This window comes from Rhinoderma darwinii, chromosome 5 (genome assembly GCF_050947455.1).
Source record: "Rhinoderma darwinii isolate aRhiDar2 chromosome 5, aRhiDar2.hap1, whole genome shotgun sequence".
Classification (NCBI taxonomy): Eukaryota; Metazoa; Chordata; class Amphibia; order Anura; family Rhinodermatidae; genus Rhinoderma; species Rhinoderma darwinii.
The window spans coordinates 73,948,282-73,960,981 of NC_134691.1; the positions used below are offsets into that span (position 1 = coordinate 73,948,282).

Sequence of the window (12,700 nt, forward strand, 5' to 3'; positions counted from 1 at the left end):
TGTTGACCAATCCCATTGGGACTGAAGTTTAGTATTGAGTGTACTAGGGAAAATTAGGAAATGTGCTATGTTATTATTCACTCCTGGAGAGCCCCTTTACGTCTAGTTCTGTGAAGGATTAAAGTATGCCCATGGAACTACAGTCTTGCATCATAATAACCACAAAGCAGAGCTTATTCAGCTGCATTAATCTCCAACTGAGTATTCTCACTATTCTGAACCACAAAGCATTTGGAAAGTGGGATGCCAAAGTGAAAATCTATGCAAAGGATTGCAGGATTTCTACAGCGGTTTTGTAGATTATTACTTTTTTATCATTTATACATTTCCAGACTTACTTTTATTGTTGGAGAACCACTTAAAACATCGCACAGCAGAGCTTAAACACTGATCAGGGGGTAATACCGTATCTGGTGGAGACACTTTCAAGTGGTCCGGATATGATTATATTAAATGAAATTCTAAGTTGTTATTTTATATGCACATAGTGTCAAAATATGCTGCCGTGCTTTACAATAGAAGAATACTAAGAGCTTATCAACTGACAAGTATTGTCAATAATTATTGGGCTATATTTTCAAAGATAATGGGGCATATTCATCTGCAAGACTTTTTCAGCAATTGTATTCAATAGAATGGTGTCCAGTCAGAACGCCATATTTAATATAAGTCTAAAACACTTCTATCCGATACTTGCAAGGTGAAAAAAATATATATTTTGAGGCTTTATAGTTGCATAGTATTCGTGGAAAAGTCACAGTGAGGCTAGACTCTTGTTGGAAATTCTCTTAAAGGAAACCCGTCGCAGCTAAAAATAGTTCACACTACATAAAAAATGAATACTGGTGAACCGCCAAGAGGTGCAACAGTATTTGTAAATCTTCCCCCAAGAAAGAGGGCCTTGCTTATTAGAGGCGCGAATCTAGGAGGTCACGTTCCAGTAGGCAGAAGAGTTTATTTGGGCAGTGTAGCAAGGAGGTTAAAAATAGAGCGGTATAGTATTGGAAAGGGTAGAAGATAACGGTAGAGGAGTATTTGTTAATATGTAAGAGAAACAATATGAAAGCCTAGAATTCTACTTCCAACATGTAGTGTTTACGAATGGGCACTTGATGAATGTTAATCTATTTTATTAAGGAAGACTATTCCAGAGTACTGGTGCAGCATGGGAGAAGTCATGGATACATAAGTGGGAGTAATTTTCATCTTTTTTTATTATAACAAATGAAAACAATGTATGGTTCTATTATTTTACTTCAAGTTTGTAGAAGACAATTGCAGAAGTTCCCACGATTAAAGGAAAAAACTATTTGAAGTAAAGTACCATAATAAAATGTTCTGACAACTTAAATATTACAGTATTTATAACTACCAATTATATTAAAGTTTTATACTAGGAAACGGAACATTACTATTTATATAAAAACTTCTCTTACTCAACAAAAACAGATCTAAACGGGAAAAGATAACAGCTACATCTCGGAAAGAATACATTGACAAAGTTTACACAACTTTTACAAATTCGTGGATAATATTTATATAAAATGGTCCAGATGGAATTCATTACATGTCTCTGCTGTTACCTCATGTTCAACCTTTGGTCATTTTATTTCCTTTTTCATCTACAATATATATTTTTATCTGTAATGTATGTTTCCAACTTCAGACTTCTCATTTCTGCAATACATAATGTAAATCCAATGTAACATCTGAGAGCATGGTATAATCTGCCAATATTCCAAAGCAAGCATTACATTATTGTCTTACTCATCAAGAAGCACATTATGCTTTCTTTCCTGTTCTTGAAAGTCAGATCCGAAAGTCAGGGTGCATGTGAGTAAAAAGGTCCTCGAGAAATAAACCATTAACTGTGCGAAATGGATACAGTTCTTGGAACTGTAGAATACCCAAGTTGTAAAAGTGTCACTGAATTCTCGAAGAAGAAATGTAATGCTTTCAAACTTTGTTCACCTTTTTTTCTGAGATATATGAAACTTCTAGAGTGCCTAGAATAGGTATCCTCACAGAGAGAACCATTAGATATAATGCATTAAAATTAAAGGGAAACTTGTACCTAGACATGGTGAATTAGGGGACACAATTGCATCCAAATAGCCTGCAATGTGTCTATTGGGGAACCATGTAAGCCACTTTACTTAGAAACACTGCCCTGCCTGTATTTAGGGGTGCAGGAAAGTGTGTTGTGTCACTTTCTAGGTTCTGCTAAATAGGTGAGAGGTCTCAGAGAGAAAAACTGGCCCTGTCAAAGATCTGATTAATACCACAGTGGTACAATGGCATCATATGGTTTGACTGCTACTAAGTAGCTTTTCCACTTCTCTGTTGTCAGCACAGTGCCAATCCAGTTTTTAACTAAACAGCTAGGTTGTGTCTGACAGACTGATTGCTAGGGATTTATAGGAAAACTTCAACAGTCTTGTCAATATATTGTCGTGCAGCGCATTCCTAGCAACCAATGTCATAACCAGGTCTTAAGTACAACGCAGAATTACCACTTAACTGATGGCAGGGCATGTATAATCAGGGCAGGGCCCTTGGGCGACACAGACTTAGTAGTCCCCTTTGCGTGGGAACTCACGGCGGCAGTAAAATGGCAGAAAACTTCACTTTGTGCCCTTATATAGACGTTAAAACCACAAAAAAGGCCATACTAACTAAGTGGTTGGGTGAAAACCCGTTCCCAGCAGGACGCAGACAGGTCAAAAAATGCTGCAGAAGGAGGGTGCATTAAATAGTGATAGCCACTCCCACTAGTGTTGAGGGGAGGGGCGAACTAAGTGCTCACAAGTGTGCGATAAATGAGTGTCAGTGTTAGTGTAGTGCTAGGGTGTTAATGTATGGTAAAAAAGAAATATGTATGTATAGAAGTGTCAGAACTGTATGATAATGTAACAAAAAAATAAATGAGTGTGATGAATAGGGATCAGTGCTGTGAATAGTACATAGGGTGTCAGTACTATGTGTGATACGTGGAGGGATAATGTGGTGGTCGTAAGGCCACACCCACCCACTTAGTAAGTATGGACTTTTTTGTGGTTTTGAAGTTATCTATGTCCCATTTTTTTTCTGCCTATATAGACGTTAGGCCCCGAGTTTGTAATCCCATAAATTTAGTGCCCTCTATAAATAGTGCCACACAGCCCCCCACCCCCAAGGTAGCGTGGCACAGCCACCCTCCTAGGTAATGCCACACAGCCCCCTCCCTGGTGGTGCTACCCAGCCCCCTCCCTAGTAGTGCCACAAAGCCTCAGTCCCCTGTAGGTAGTGCCTTTGGGATTCCCTCTAGGAGTGGAATCCCCAGTTAGAGCATTTCCGATGCTCTGGCTGGGGATTCCGCTTCAGGAGCAACCCCTGATGTCACTGGCCATATTTGGACAGTGTTGTCAGGGGCAACCCCAGAGCCATAGTCCCGGGCAGAGTACTACTAGCACTCTGCCTGGGACTCCTGCTCTGCTCCTGACATCACTGTCCATGTATGGATAGTGATGACTGGAGCAAAGCTGATGTCCCAGGCAGAGTGCTAGTAAAGGCTCCGCTTCGGTACTCCAGCTCTGGGGAAGCCCCTGACATCACTGTCCATATACGGCTAGTGATGTAAGGGGCAACCCCAGAGTCAAAGACCCAGGCAGAGCGCTTCTAGTGATCTGCCTGGAACTGCTTCTCTCCTCCTGACATCACTGTCCATATATAGACAGTGATGTCAGTGGCTTCCCCAGAGACAGAATCCCAGTGCAGAGCCGCTTCTAGCGCTCTGCCTGGGACTCCTTCTAGCCCTGGAAACATCACTGTCCATATTTGGACAATGCTGTCAGGGGCTTCCCCAGAGACTGAGTCCTGGAGCAGAGCCGCTAGTGCTCTGCCTGAGACTCCTTCTCTCCCTCTGACATCACTGTCCATATATGGACAATGATGCCGTGACGACGGCAGTGACCGCACCCGACAGCCGAGTGGGCCCCCCAAGTGTAGTGGGCCCCAGCCCTTTCCCGGGATCGCCGGGTGCTGATGCCGGCCCTGAATTAGGCTCTTGCTCTTACTGTATATACTATACTTTTTGTAAAAAAAAAAATGTAGGTTGACGGCCCCTTAAATTAATTAAGTACAAATGATCATACTTGAAAATGTAATACATGCTTTAGACAAACATTGATGCAGGAAAGTCCAACTTTGCATATTATATCTAAGGCAACTACCTCTACTGCCAGCCATGTCCTATTGACTAGAGTGTTGTCTTAAAGTTAAAGGCTATTAAAGAGATGTATAGACATAATTTCCGTACTTTAGATACAAGTACATTACACTGTATATTTTTTCCATATTTGGGCATGAGTCACTTTTATAGACTATTGAGTCATGTAGGAAAAGCTTGGCTTCATACTAAACATTTTTCATAGCTTATATGTACTGTGAATTTGTTGTTGATATATTGAAAATGTGCTTAAGTCAACCTCCATATGGAAAAATGTTTTACATCCTTAATCTTTGCTTTGACGCCCATTAAAGTGAGTATTAAAGCCTCCCACATGCTCACCCTCGGGTTCCTGATGTAGCAGAGCAACTATTGTTAGAATTGTATGCCTTGATAAAACAAAATGCTAAAGTTGAATATTGGAAAATCGAGCTGCAAGTGTGGGTTGCTGGGAGTGGGTTGCGGGGTCTAAATGGGGTTTGTTTGGAATTGTGATGAGCATCAGTGAGCCCACTGATTTATCACCTATGGGAGGTCACGTAGTTTCAAATATGAACATGCAAATGGTTGTCCTTGTCTCGGACTTTATTTTTACTAGTTTATTTTAGTATGAAGTACTGTGCACACTGTTCAAATATATCCAGTAGAATACAAAGCTATCACCAATATAATCCCACATAAAATTAAAATGGGAATTTAGAGCACATTCATTCCAAGATAGCATTTCTTTAAAATGAGCAGTTTAAAAGGAGGTTCTGAACTGTAACTGGTTGCGCCAGTTTAAAGAGGCTCTGTCACCAAATTATAAGTGTCCCATCTCCTACATAAGGAGATCGGTGCTATAATGTAGGTGACAGCAGTGCTTTTTATTTAAAAAAAAACGATCTATTTTTACCATTTTATTAGCGATTTTAGATTTATGCTAATGAGTTGCTTAATGCCCAAGTGGGCGTAATTTTACTTTAGACCAAGTGGGCGTTGTACAGAGGAGAGTATGACACTGACCAATTAGCGTCATGCACTCCTCTCCATTCATTTAGGCAGCGCATAGGGATCCTTTTAGATCGCTATGTGCTGTCTTATACTAACACATTAACAATACTGAAGTGTTTAGAGAGTGAATAGACATTCCACGGGATGTCTATTCACAATATGTGCCCTTCGTTACTGTTTTTGTGGTTGTTACAGCAGAGCAAAGCGTAATCCCGCTGTAACCTGTCATTTACAGCATCATCTCGCGGGATTACGCTTTTACCCTCTGCAGGCTCTCTAATTCTCAGTTTTCCCTCAGCTAGTGGGTGGCGCCTAACTGCGATCATGTCTGCCACACACAGCACATATAGAAAAGACAACATCCTGCTCTCCTATCTCTTTGTAGCACACCCTCAGAAACAGCAACAGTATGGAGGACATTACACTGTAGTAATGAGCAGTGTAACTGTGAATCCAGCACTGGGGTGAGATATATCACTTACTAGAAGATGCAGCAGCGTCTGTGTCTCTCTGCCTCTGTTAATATTGTTAATGTGTTAGTATAAGACAGCACATAGCAATCTAAAAGGATCCCTATGAGCTACCTAAATGAATGGAGAGGTGTGCATGACGCTGATTGGTCAGCGTCATACACTCCTCTGTACAAAGTCCACTTGGTCTAAAGTAAAAATACACCCACTTTGGCATTAAGCAACTCATTAGCATAAATCTAAAATCGCTAATAAAGGGGTGAAAATAGATTCATTTATTAATTGAAAAGCAATTTACATTATAGCGCCGATCTCCTTATGTAGGAGATACGGCACTTATAATGTGGTGACAGAGCCTCTTTAAGCATGGTCAGTGTGATGGCAACAATAAAATCTTTGCTACATACTCAAATCAAAGGGAAATATAAAGGGCAAAACTTATATACTGTGTTATGTCTAGTATACAACCTGAGCGGTGCATGACACAAAGATTTAAATTATACATTAGAGAGAATCCCAGTGTCATTCAAGTCCTGCCCTTTGAAAAACAGAGTGTGAGCTTTGCCTGGAGTCTACCTATACCAACAATGATATTACTACCCATCAATGTACCATGCTCAATCTGGTGTTTATACGTTTTTCCTTGAGTGTTCCTTTAAAGAGGCTCTGTCACCAGATTTTGCAACCCCTATCTCCTATTGCAGCAGATAGGCGCTGCAATGTAGATAAGAGTAACGTTTTTTTGTTTTTTTTAAAAACGAGCATTTTTGGCCAAGTTATGACCATTTTTATATTTATGCAAATGAGGCTTTCTTAAGTACAACTGGGCGTGTTTAAAGTTATGTACAAGTGGGCGTGTATTGTGTGTGTAACATCTGGCGTTTTTACTTGTTTTACTAGCTGGGCGTTGTGAATAGAAGTGTATGATGCTGACGAATCAGCATCATCCACTTCTCTTCGTTAACACCCAGCTTCTGGCAGTGCACAGACACACAGCGTGTTCTCGAGAGATCACGCTGTGACGTCACTTCCTGCCCCAGGTCCTGCATCGTGTCGGACGAGCAAGGACTCATCGGCACCAGGCGACAGAGGCTGCATCGACTTACCTGCAAACGCCGATGCTGCTGCAGAATCAACTGTAGCCTCTGTCGCCTGGTGCCGATGTGTCCTCGCTCGTCCGACACGATGCAGGACCTGGGGCAGGAAGTGACGTCACAGCGTGATCTCTCGAGAACACGCTGTGTGTCTGTGCACTGCCAGAAGCTGGGTGTTAACGAAGAGAAGTGGATGATGCTGATTCGCCCAGCTTGTAAAACAAGTAAAAACGCCCAGATGTTACACACCATACACGCCCACTTGGACATAACTTTAAACACGCCCAGTTGTACTTAAAGCCTCATTTGCATCAATATAAAAATGGTCATAACTTGGCCAAATATGCTCGTTTTAAAAAACAAAAAAACGTTACTCTTATCTACATTGCAGCGCCGATCTGCTGCAATAGGAGATAGGGGTTGCAAAATCTGGTGACAGAGCCTCTTTAAGTGACTTTGCTTAAAGCGTAACTAACCTTTCAGTTGAATAATCTGTCAAATGTGTGTACATAAGAAATAACACTATTTCTAGCCGTGATATGACTTTTATGCTGCCTTTTTTAGTAGTTTTACCCTCTGCAGGCTCTCTAATTCTCAGTTTTCCCTCAGCTAGTGGGTGGAGCCTAACTGCGATCATGTCTGCCACACACAGCACATATAGAGAAGACAACATCCTGCTCTCCTATCTCTTTGTAGCACACCCTCAGAAACAGCAACAGTATGGAGGACATTACACTGTAGTAATGAGCAGTGTAACTGTGAATCCAGCACTGGGGTGAGATATATCACTTACTAGAAGATGCAGTAGCGTCTTTGTCTCTCTGCCTCAGTCTCAACCTGCTCCCTCCTTCCCCCTCCCCTATCCATAGACTTCTATGCAGAGATGGATTTAGCAGTAAATACAGAGTGAGTTAACAGTTAGGAGGGGGCGGAAAGAGCCTGATAAGTGAAGAAAGACATTTTTCTCTGATAGGATATATTGCATCATCTTTCTATATAAAGGAGGGCTGCGGCTTCATAAAAGCTAATATCAAGAATTAAAGTTATGTATTTGGTTTGCAAAACATTCTGAAAGCTTGCACAATGCAGTTTCTATATGTAAGATGGAGGTAACCACTCTGCATGAACGCGACTCGTCCAACAATTGTGAGAATTCTGACATGGTCCGAATACCTGCAATCGCCACCAGTCACCCGCGACTTTTTCCCTCCTAAGGAAATACCAACATTCTTGTTAACCCACAAAATCCTAGTCTAAATGTATAGTCATTAGCTTATCTAGTAGCAATCATCTATTATTAATAAAGTTAATGTAATAAGTAAAACCATAGTGATCCCTATATATTATGAGCTTTCAAATTGTATTAAATGCTTAAAAACTTACATATGAAGGAAACATAAAGATATAACAGGAGTTTAGTTCTGTGTGCATTGATACGATTAAAAAGATATAGTGCAAGGGTGTGAATTTTATTACCATTGGGATATAGTTGTCAGTTCTTTCATACCATAGGGGGTTATTTAAACACTTCCCTGCTAATGTTTGCTCAGTGCAGTCAGGATGACTGCACTTTCTGGGTCAACAATGTCTGAAAAGTTTTCTGAACTGTGTAACAAAAAATGGTGTGGGACATTTCACATGAGGTTTTACTGAGGTAAGTTAAACTCTTAACTTTTCCTGTGGGAATAATATACACTGTGTTTACTTTATAAATGTCCGCAGTGTTGGGGGAGATATGTGTGCATGACTTAATGGCTCCTTTGTTAACGTCTTTAGTTTCAGCTGGTTTCTAATTCTTTATAGGGCATCTTAGTAACTTTGCTTCGCATGTAATGTGACTGACAGGTCCCTGTATGCCGTTCACAGGGAGAGGAGCCGGGAGCTCGATTTGTTTTGGTTAATATAAGGGGAGGCCCAGAACAGAGCGGACGGTTCATCAGCAATATATGGTTTTCTGGCATATTTGTAAGAATGATTCATAAGCAATAGATTTTTGAAATTTAGTTTCATTGTGACCTATTATTCTGTAAACTTTCTGTTGAATGTGATGACGTGTCAATAGATATATTATCAAGAAACACAAGCAATACAAAAAAGTAACAAAAAAAAGATAGTAGCATGAAAAATAGCACACATTGTTGCATGGCTTGACGTTTGCAACAGGCCCCCCACCTACTATGTGCCATTTAAACTACTGGTGTCTTTATATGTTGCAGAGGGGGCTTTGGGCTCCACAAGAATCAGGGCCCAGGTGCAACTTGTACCTCTGAACCCCCTATGGCTAATCCTCTGCTTAAAGGGGCTGTCCACTACTGGATAACTGATGACCTATCCACCTATCCATCAGAACATAATCTGTGGGAGTCCGGCACCCAAACCCTGCACCGTTAAGCCGCTCTGGCTGCCTCCGAGCATTGGACGTACATAGCGGAAGCAATTGGTTTCGGCCACTGAACAGCGGCCGAGCTGCCATACTGCAGCTGTGCTCCTATTCAATTGAATAGATGCAGAGCTGCAGTTCGGCAGCACGGCCACTATGCTATGTATGGAGCCAACTCCTTCAGGCTCCGTACATCGCATAATGGGCCATAACATCCGGTGCCTGGAGGCAGCCAGGGCGGCATAGCGGTGCAGGGATCGGGTGTCGGACCCGCACCGATGATATAATGATGACCTATCCGGTGGATAGGCCATCAGTTTTTCAGTAGTGGACAACCCCTTAAAATGTAAAAATGTCTCAATTTACTCAATATGAGTCTGATAACATCTCCTAGTACATCCTACAATATTTTACTATCACAGCAAAAACAATTGCACCTCTTCTTTAACAGAAAAGGGATATTTTTGGTTAATTCTTGATATTAAGACTAGCGATCAATAAATTTAACTGTTTGACAAAGAAAAGAAATCCATAGCACTAAAACAACTGATTGCCACTATAGACATTAAGACTGTCACACAACTTTGACCACTGAAAGATTTTGCTTTGTCGTGTTGAAAAGTCAGGCATCATAAACCTTCCTGCTAAAACTAGTGGATGTTTAGAGGAGTCAAATATTATATTTTTTGTATTTTACTCAAGACCAAATTACTGTTGTCACTTATCTAGGGACCAGAAACCTAAGAGGTCTATTCTATTTTGACAGTCCTTCCAGAATCAAAGACGTCCACTGTTATAAGAGCCAGAGGTCTAGCCGTACAAGGGAAGTCAATGCACTATGTTACATGACATGTTGACCAATTTACAGATGTGAGGGTCAAAAACTCAGAACTAGTGGCAAACGTATTGAATAAACCACAAATCTTAGTGTAATTCTGATATCCACTGCAGTCAACATAGTGTATCGGGGGATTGCAGATCCTCTTCACGTTCTTTTCAGTTATACTTAACACCCAAGATTATGTTCATATTATTGTTGAGAGAACATTATGGGGTTCTTTCTGTTAAGACAGTAGGGTTGTCATAGCTATTTAGGGCTAAGCTTGATGCTGTACTATATTTGACGGTAGCATTGACTTCTCACAGGCCACCGTAGCCTGTTCACCTTATTCTACATAGAATAGGAATGTAAATGAGCAGCACTCCTATGTATACAGCCTGTACAGTGGCTTCATACAGCAGCCCCCTCCGGGATTACATGAAGCAGTGGGAGGTGTATTCATATCTGGATTGTGTGGCCAAGCAGTTTGAAAGGATTATCTTCTTTTCAATGAGTGAAACCTGGCTTTTTGTGTGAGTGAAACCTTCTGGTATCTTGTCTATCTCCTCCTGGTTTTCTCCGTTAATTCAGTTTTTTTTATTTTTATTTCTACAGAGTTTGACAGTATAAACATTGGTCCTCATTGTACTTCCAGTGGATAATTCTACTACATTACGTTTTGCAAAGACTGCTTTGGTATGTCTGTTACTTGATTTCAAGCGTCATATATAATCTAAGTAAACGGTCACAAAAATGCACAGATAAGCATTTGGTTGTCTAAGAAATAATAAAACTGTAAAACATTTATTCCCAGCATTAGGTATACAGCGCTTCCTAAAGCTGATCTGTCTTTCAATATCGCCACACTACTGCAATAGGAGAAAACTGCTGCGTGTAGCTGTCAGAGTGGTCAGATTTAACCCGAAGTTTAACTATTCACACCTTGCGGTGCAATTAAGTAAAAAAAAAATTGCTGCTGAAAACCGCACGGTTTTTACTGCGTTTTGGTGCGCTATTCAATGCAGTTGCATTTATTACCGCAACAAAAAAAACACACCAAAGTGCAATTAAAGCACGTGCTGTTTCAAATTCGGTTTTCGGATGCAGCTTTTTAACACGGTTCTAACTGTACCACAACATGTGACTGCATACCTTCCAAATTTTTAATCTTGAAAGGAGGGACATTTTAAGCCACGCCCCTAACCACGCCCGATATATCACATAAGCACATCAAATCGCGCCCAGCTCCTCCTTCAAATAACAAGAGCATATTCTCACTGCGGATCTCTAGACTTACAAAAAAAACTATATGGATATTATAAATATTATGGATCCGGTTACATCTTCTTTGTTTTAGTTTTCGTAACTTGGGTATAACATTTGTTTTTGCTTTGTTTGCATCTATTGAGTATGATATGTGATTAGATAGATAGATAGATAGATCTAGATGTTTAATGGAGAAATGTGTTTTTTTTTCTAAAACCATAAAATAATGTAATTTATTTTATGATTTTAGAAATGCTAGTGTTCCCAGGCACTAAATTGTTTAAACTGCATACTCAACAGTCACCACTGTCCTGTGGCTTCGTTCTTCCCCTCTCCAGTGTTCCGCTTCGGTGTGTCTTCTGCACTCTGCTCCCTGCTCCAGGCAGACTGCTGCACAGGCAGCGTCGTTGCAGAGGGGCTTGGCTGGCAACAGGGAGGGTCTGGGCCAGGGCAGGGCAGGACATTGCTCAGACCGCCGGGACGGCGTGACAGCGGTGGAAAACCTGTCCCGCCGGATCCGGGACGGTTGGGAGGTATGTGTGACTGGACCTTTACTCTCCATCCAGCTCCCTCTCTGGAAAATTCAAAATGACAACCAATGAGGTCATAACCAGTGGCAGAAATGTGCATTTTCCAGCCCAGCATGCCTGCACATCTACTTGTTGGGATCAACTGGAACTTAATACTGGTTTTGACAGGTGCCTCCATCGTGCTGTCAGGGCATGCTGGGAGTTGTAGTTTCCTAACACCTGAAGAGATACAGGCTAAGACCACTGTTATAGGGTATATTGAATTTTCAGCGGTTAGTCACCTGTCCAAGTCAAATAGTCTCTGACAGTATATTACGTGGAACTTTTTCTAGCTTATGTACATCTTCCTAATATTTTATAGGACTTTCTTATGAAAATCATATGACAGTCATATGTACATGAAAACATGAAATGGCTACAGGCAAGGTTTTAGTCCTGACCTACCCCTTTAATTCTAGGTTGGCATTGTACATATCCAGAAAAAAAGTGAGAACTCTTAACTGTAGGCTGGATCCACACCAGGCGCTTTAGTGGCTTGACACTTGCTGTATTGTGCCACTGCAGCCAGATGTACAATATTATTGAATGGGGATTTATGAGCTCCTATTCACAGTTTGCATTTTTCTTTTTGTGGTTTTGCATTGGTTTTAGAGCATCCTGAAGTTTTTGAAGTCATAGAATGCTCTAGGTATAGTTTGTTGTGGCTTTTTTTCCCCCATTGACATCAGCGGTGAAAACTGCAATATTGAAAACCACATGTGAAATCTGCTTGTGCTGATTTTACATTCAGTACTTCATATGTGGTTTAAGCAGAAATAGTTCTTGGAATATTTCACAGACCTGTTTCTTTAACCTATTGAAGTCCTGAGTTTTAATCATGCATCATAGCAAGTTCAACAAAGGTTTATAGTCAAAGACCAACACTTACCCAGGGAAGAAG

General features: G+C 40.9%; 1 protein-coding gene across 4 annotated transcripts in view; it reads left to right on the plus strand.

Annotated features, from left to right (window-relative positions):
• The window catches only part of SULF1 (sulfatase 1), a 115,138-nt gene that overhangs the window by 23,872 nt on the left and 78,566 nt on the right, over positions 1-12,700 (plus strand). The window contains exon 1 of one of the 4 annotated variants that reach the window (XM_075826131.1): positions 10,589-10,660. The exons of the other annotated variants lie outside the window; for them this stretch is intronic. The gene's annotated coding sequence lies outside the window, so the exon portion shown is untranslated. Of the gene's footprint in view, positions 1-10,588; positions 10,661-12,700 lie in introns of those variants that run through there. 4 annotated transcript variants of the gene reach the window in all.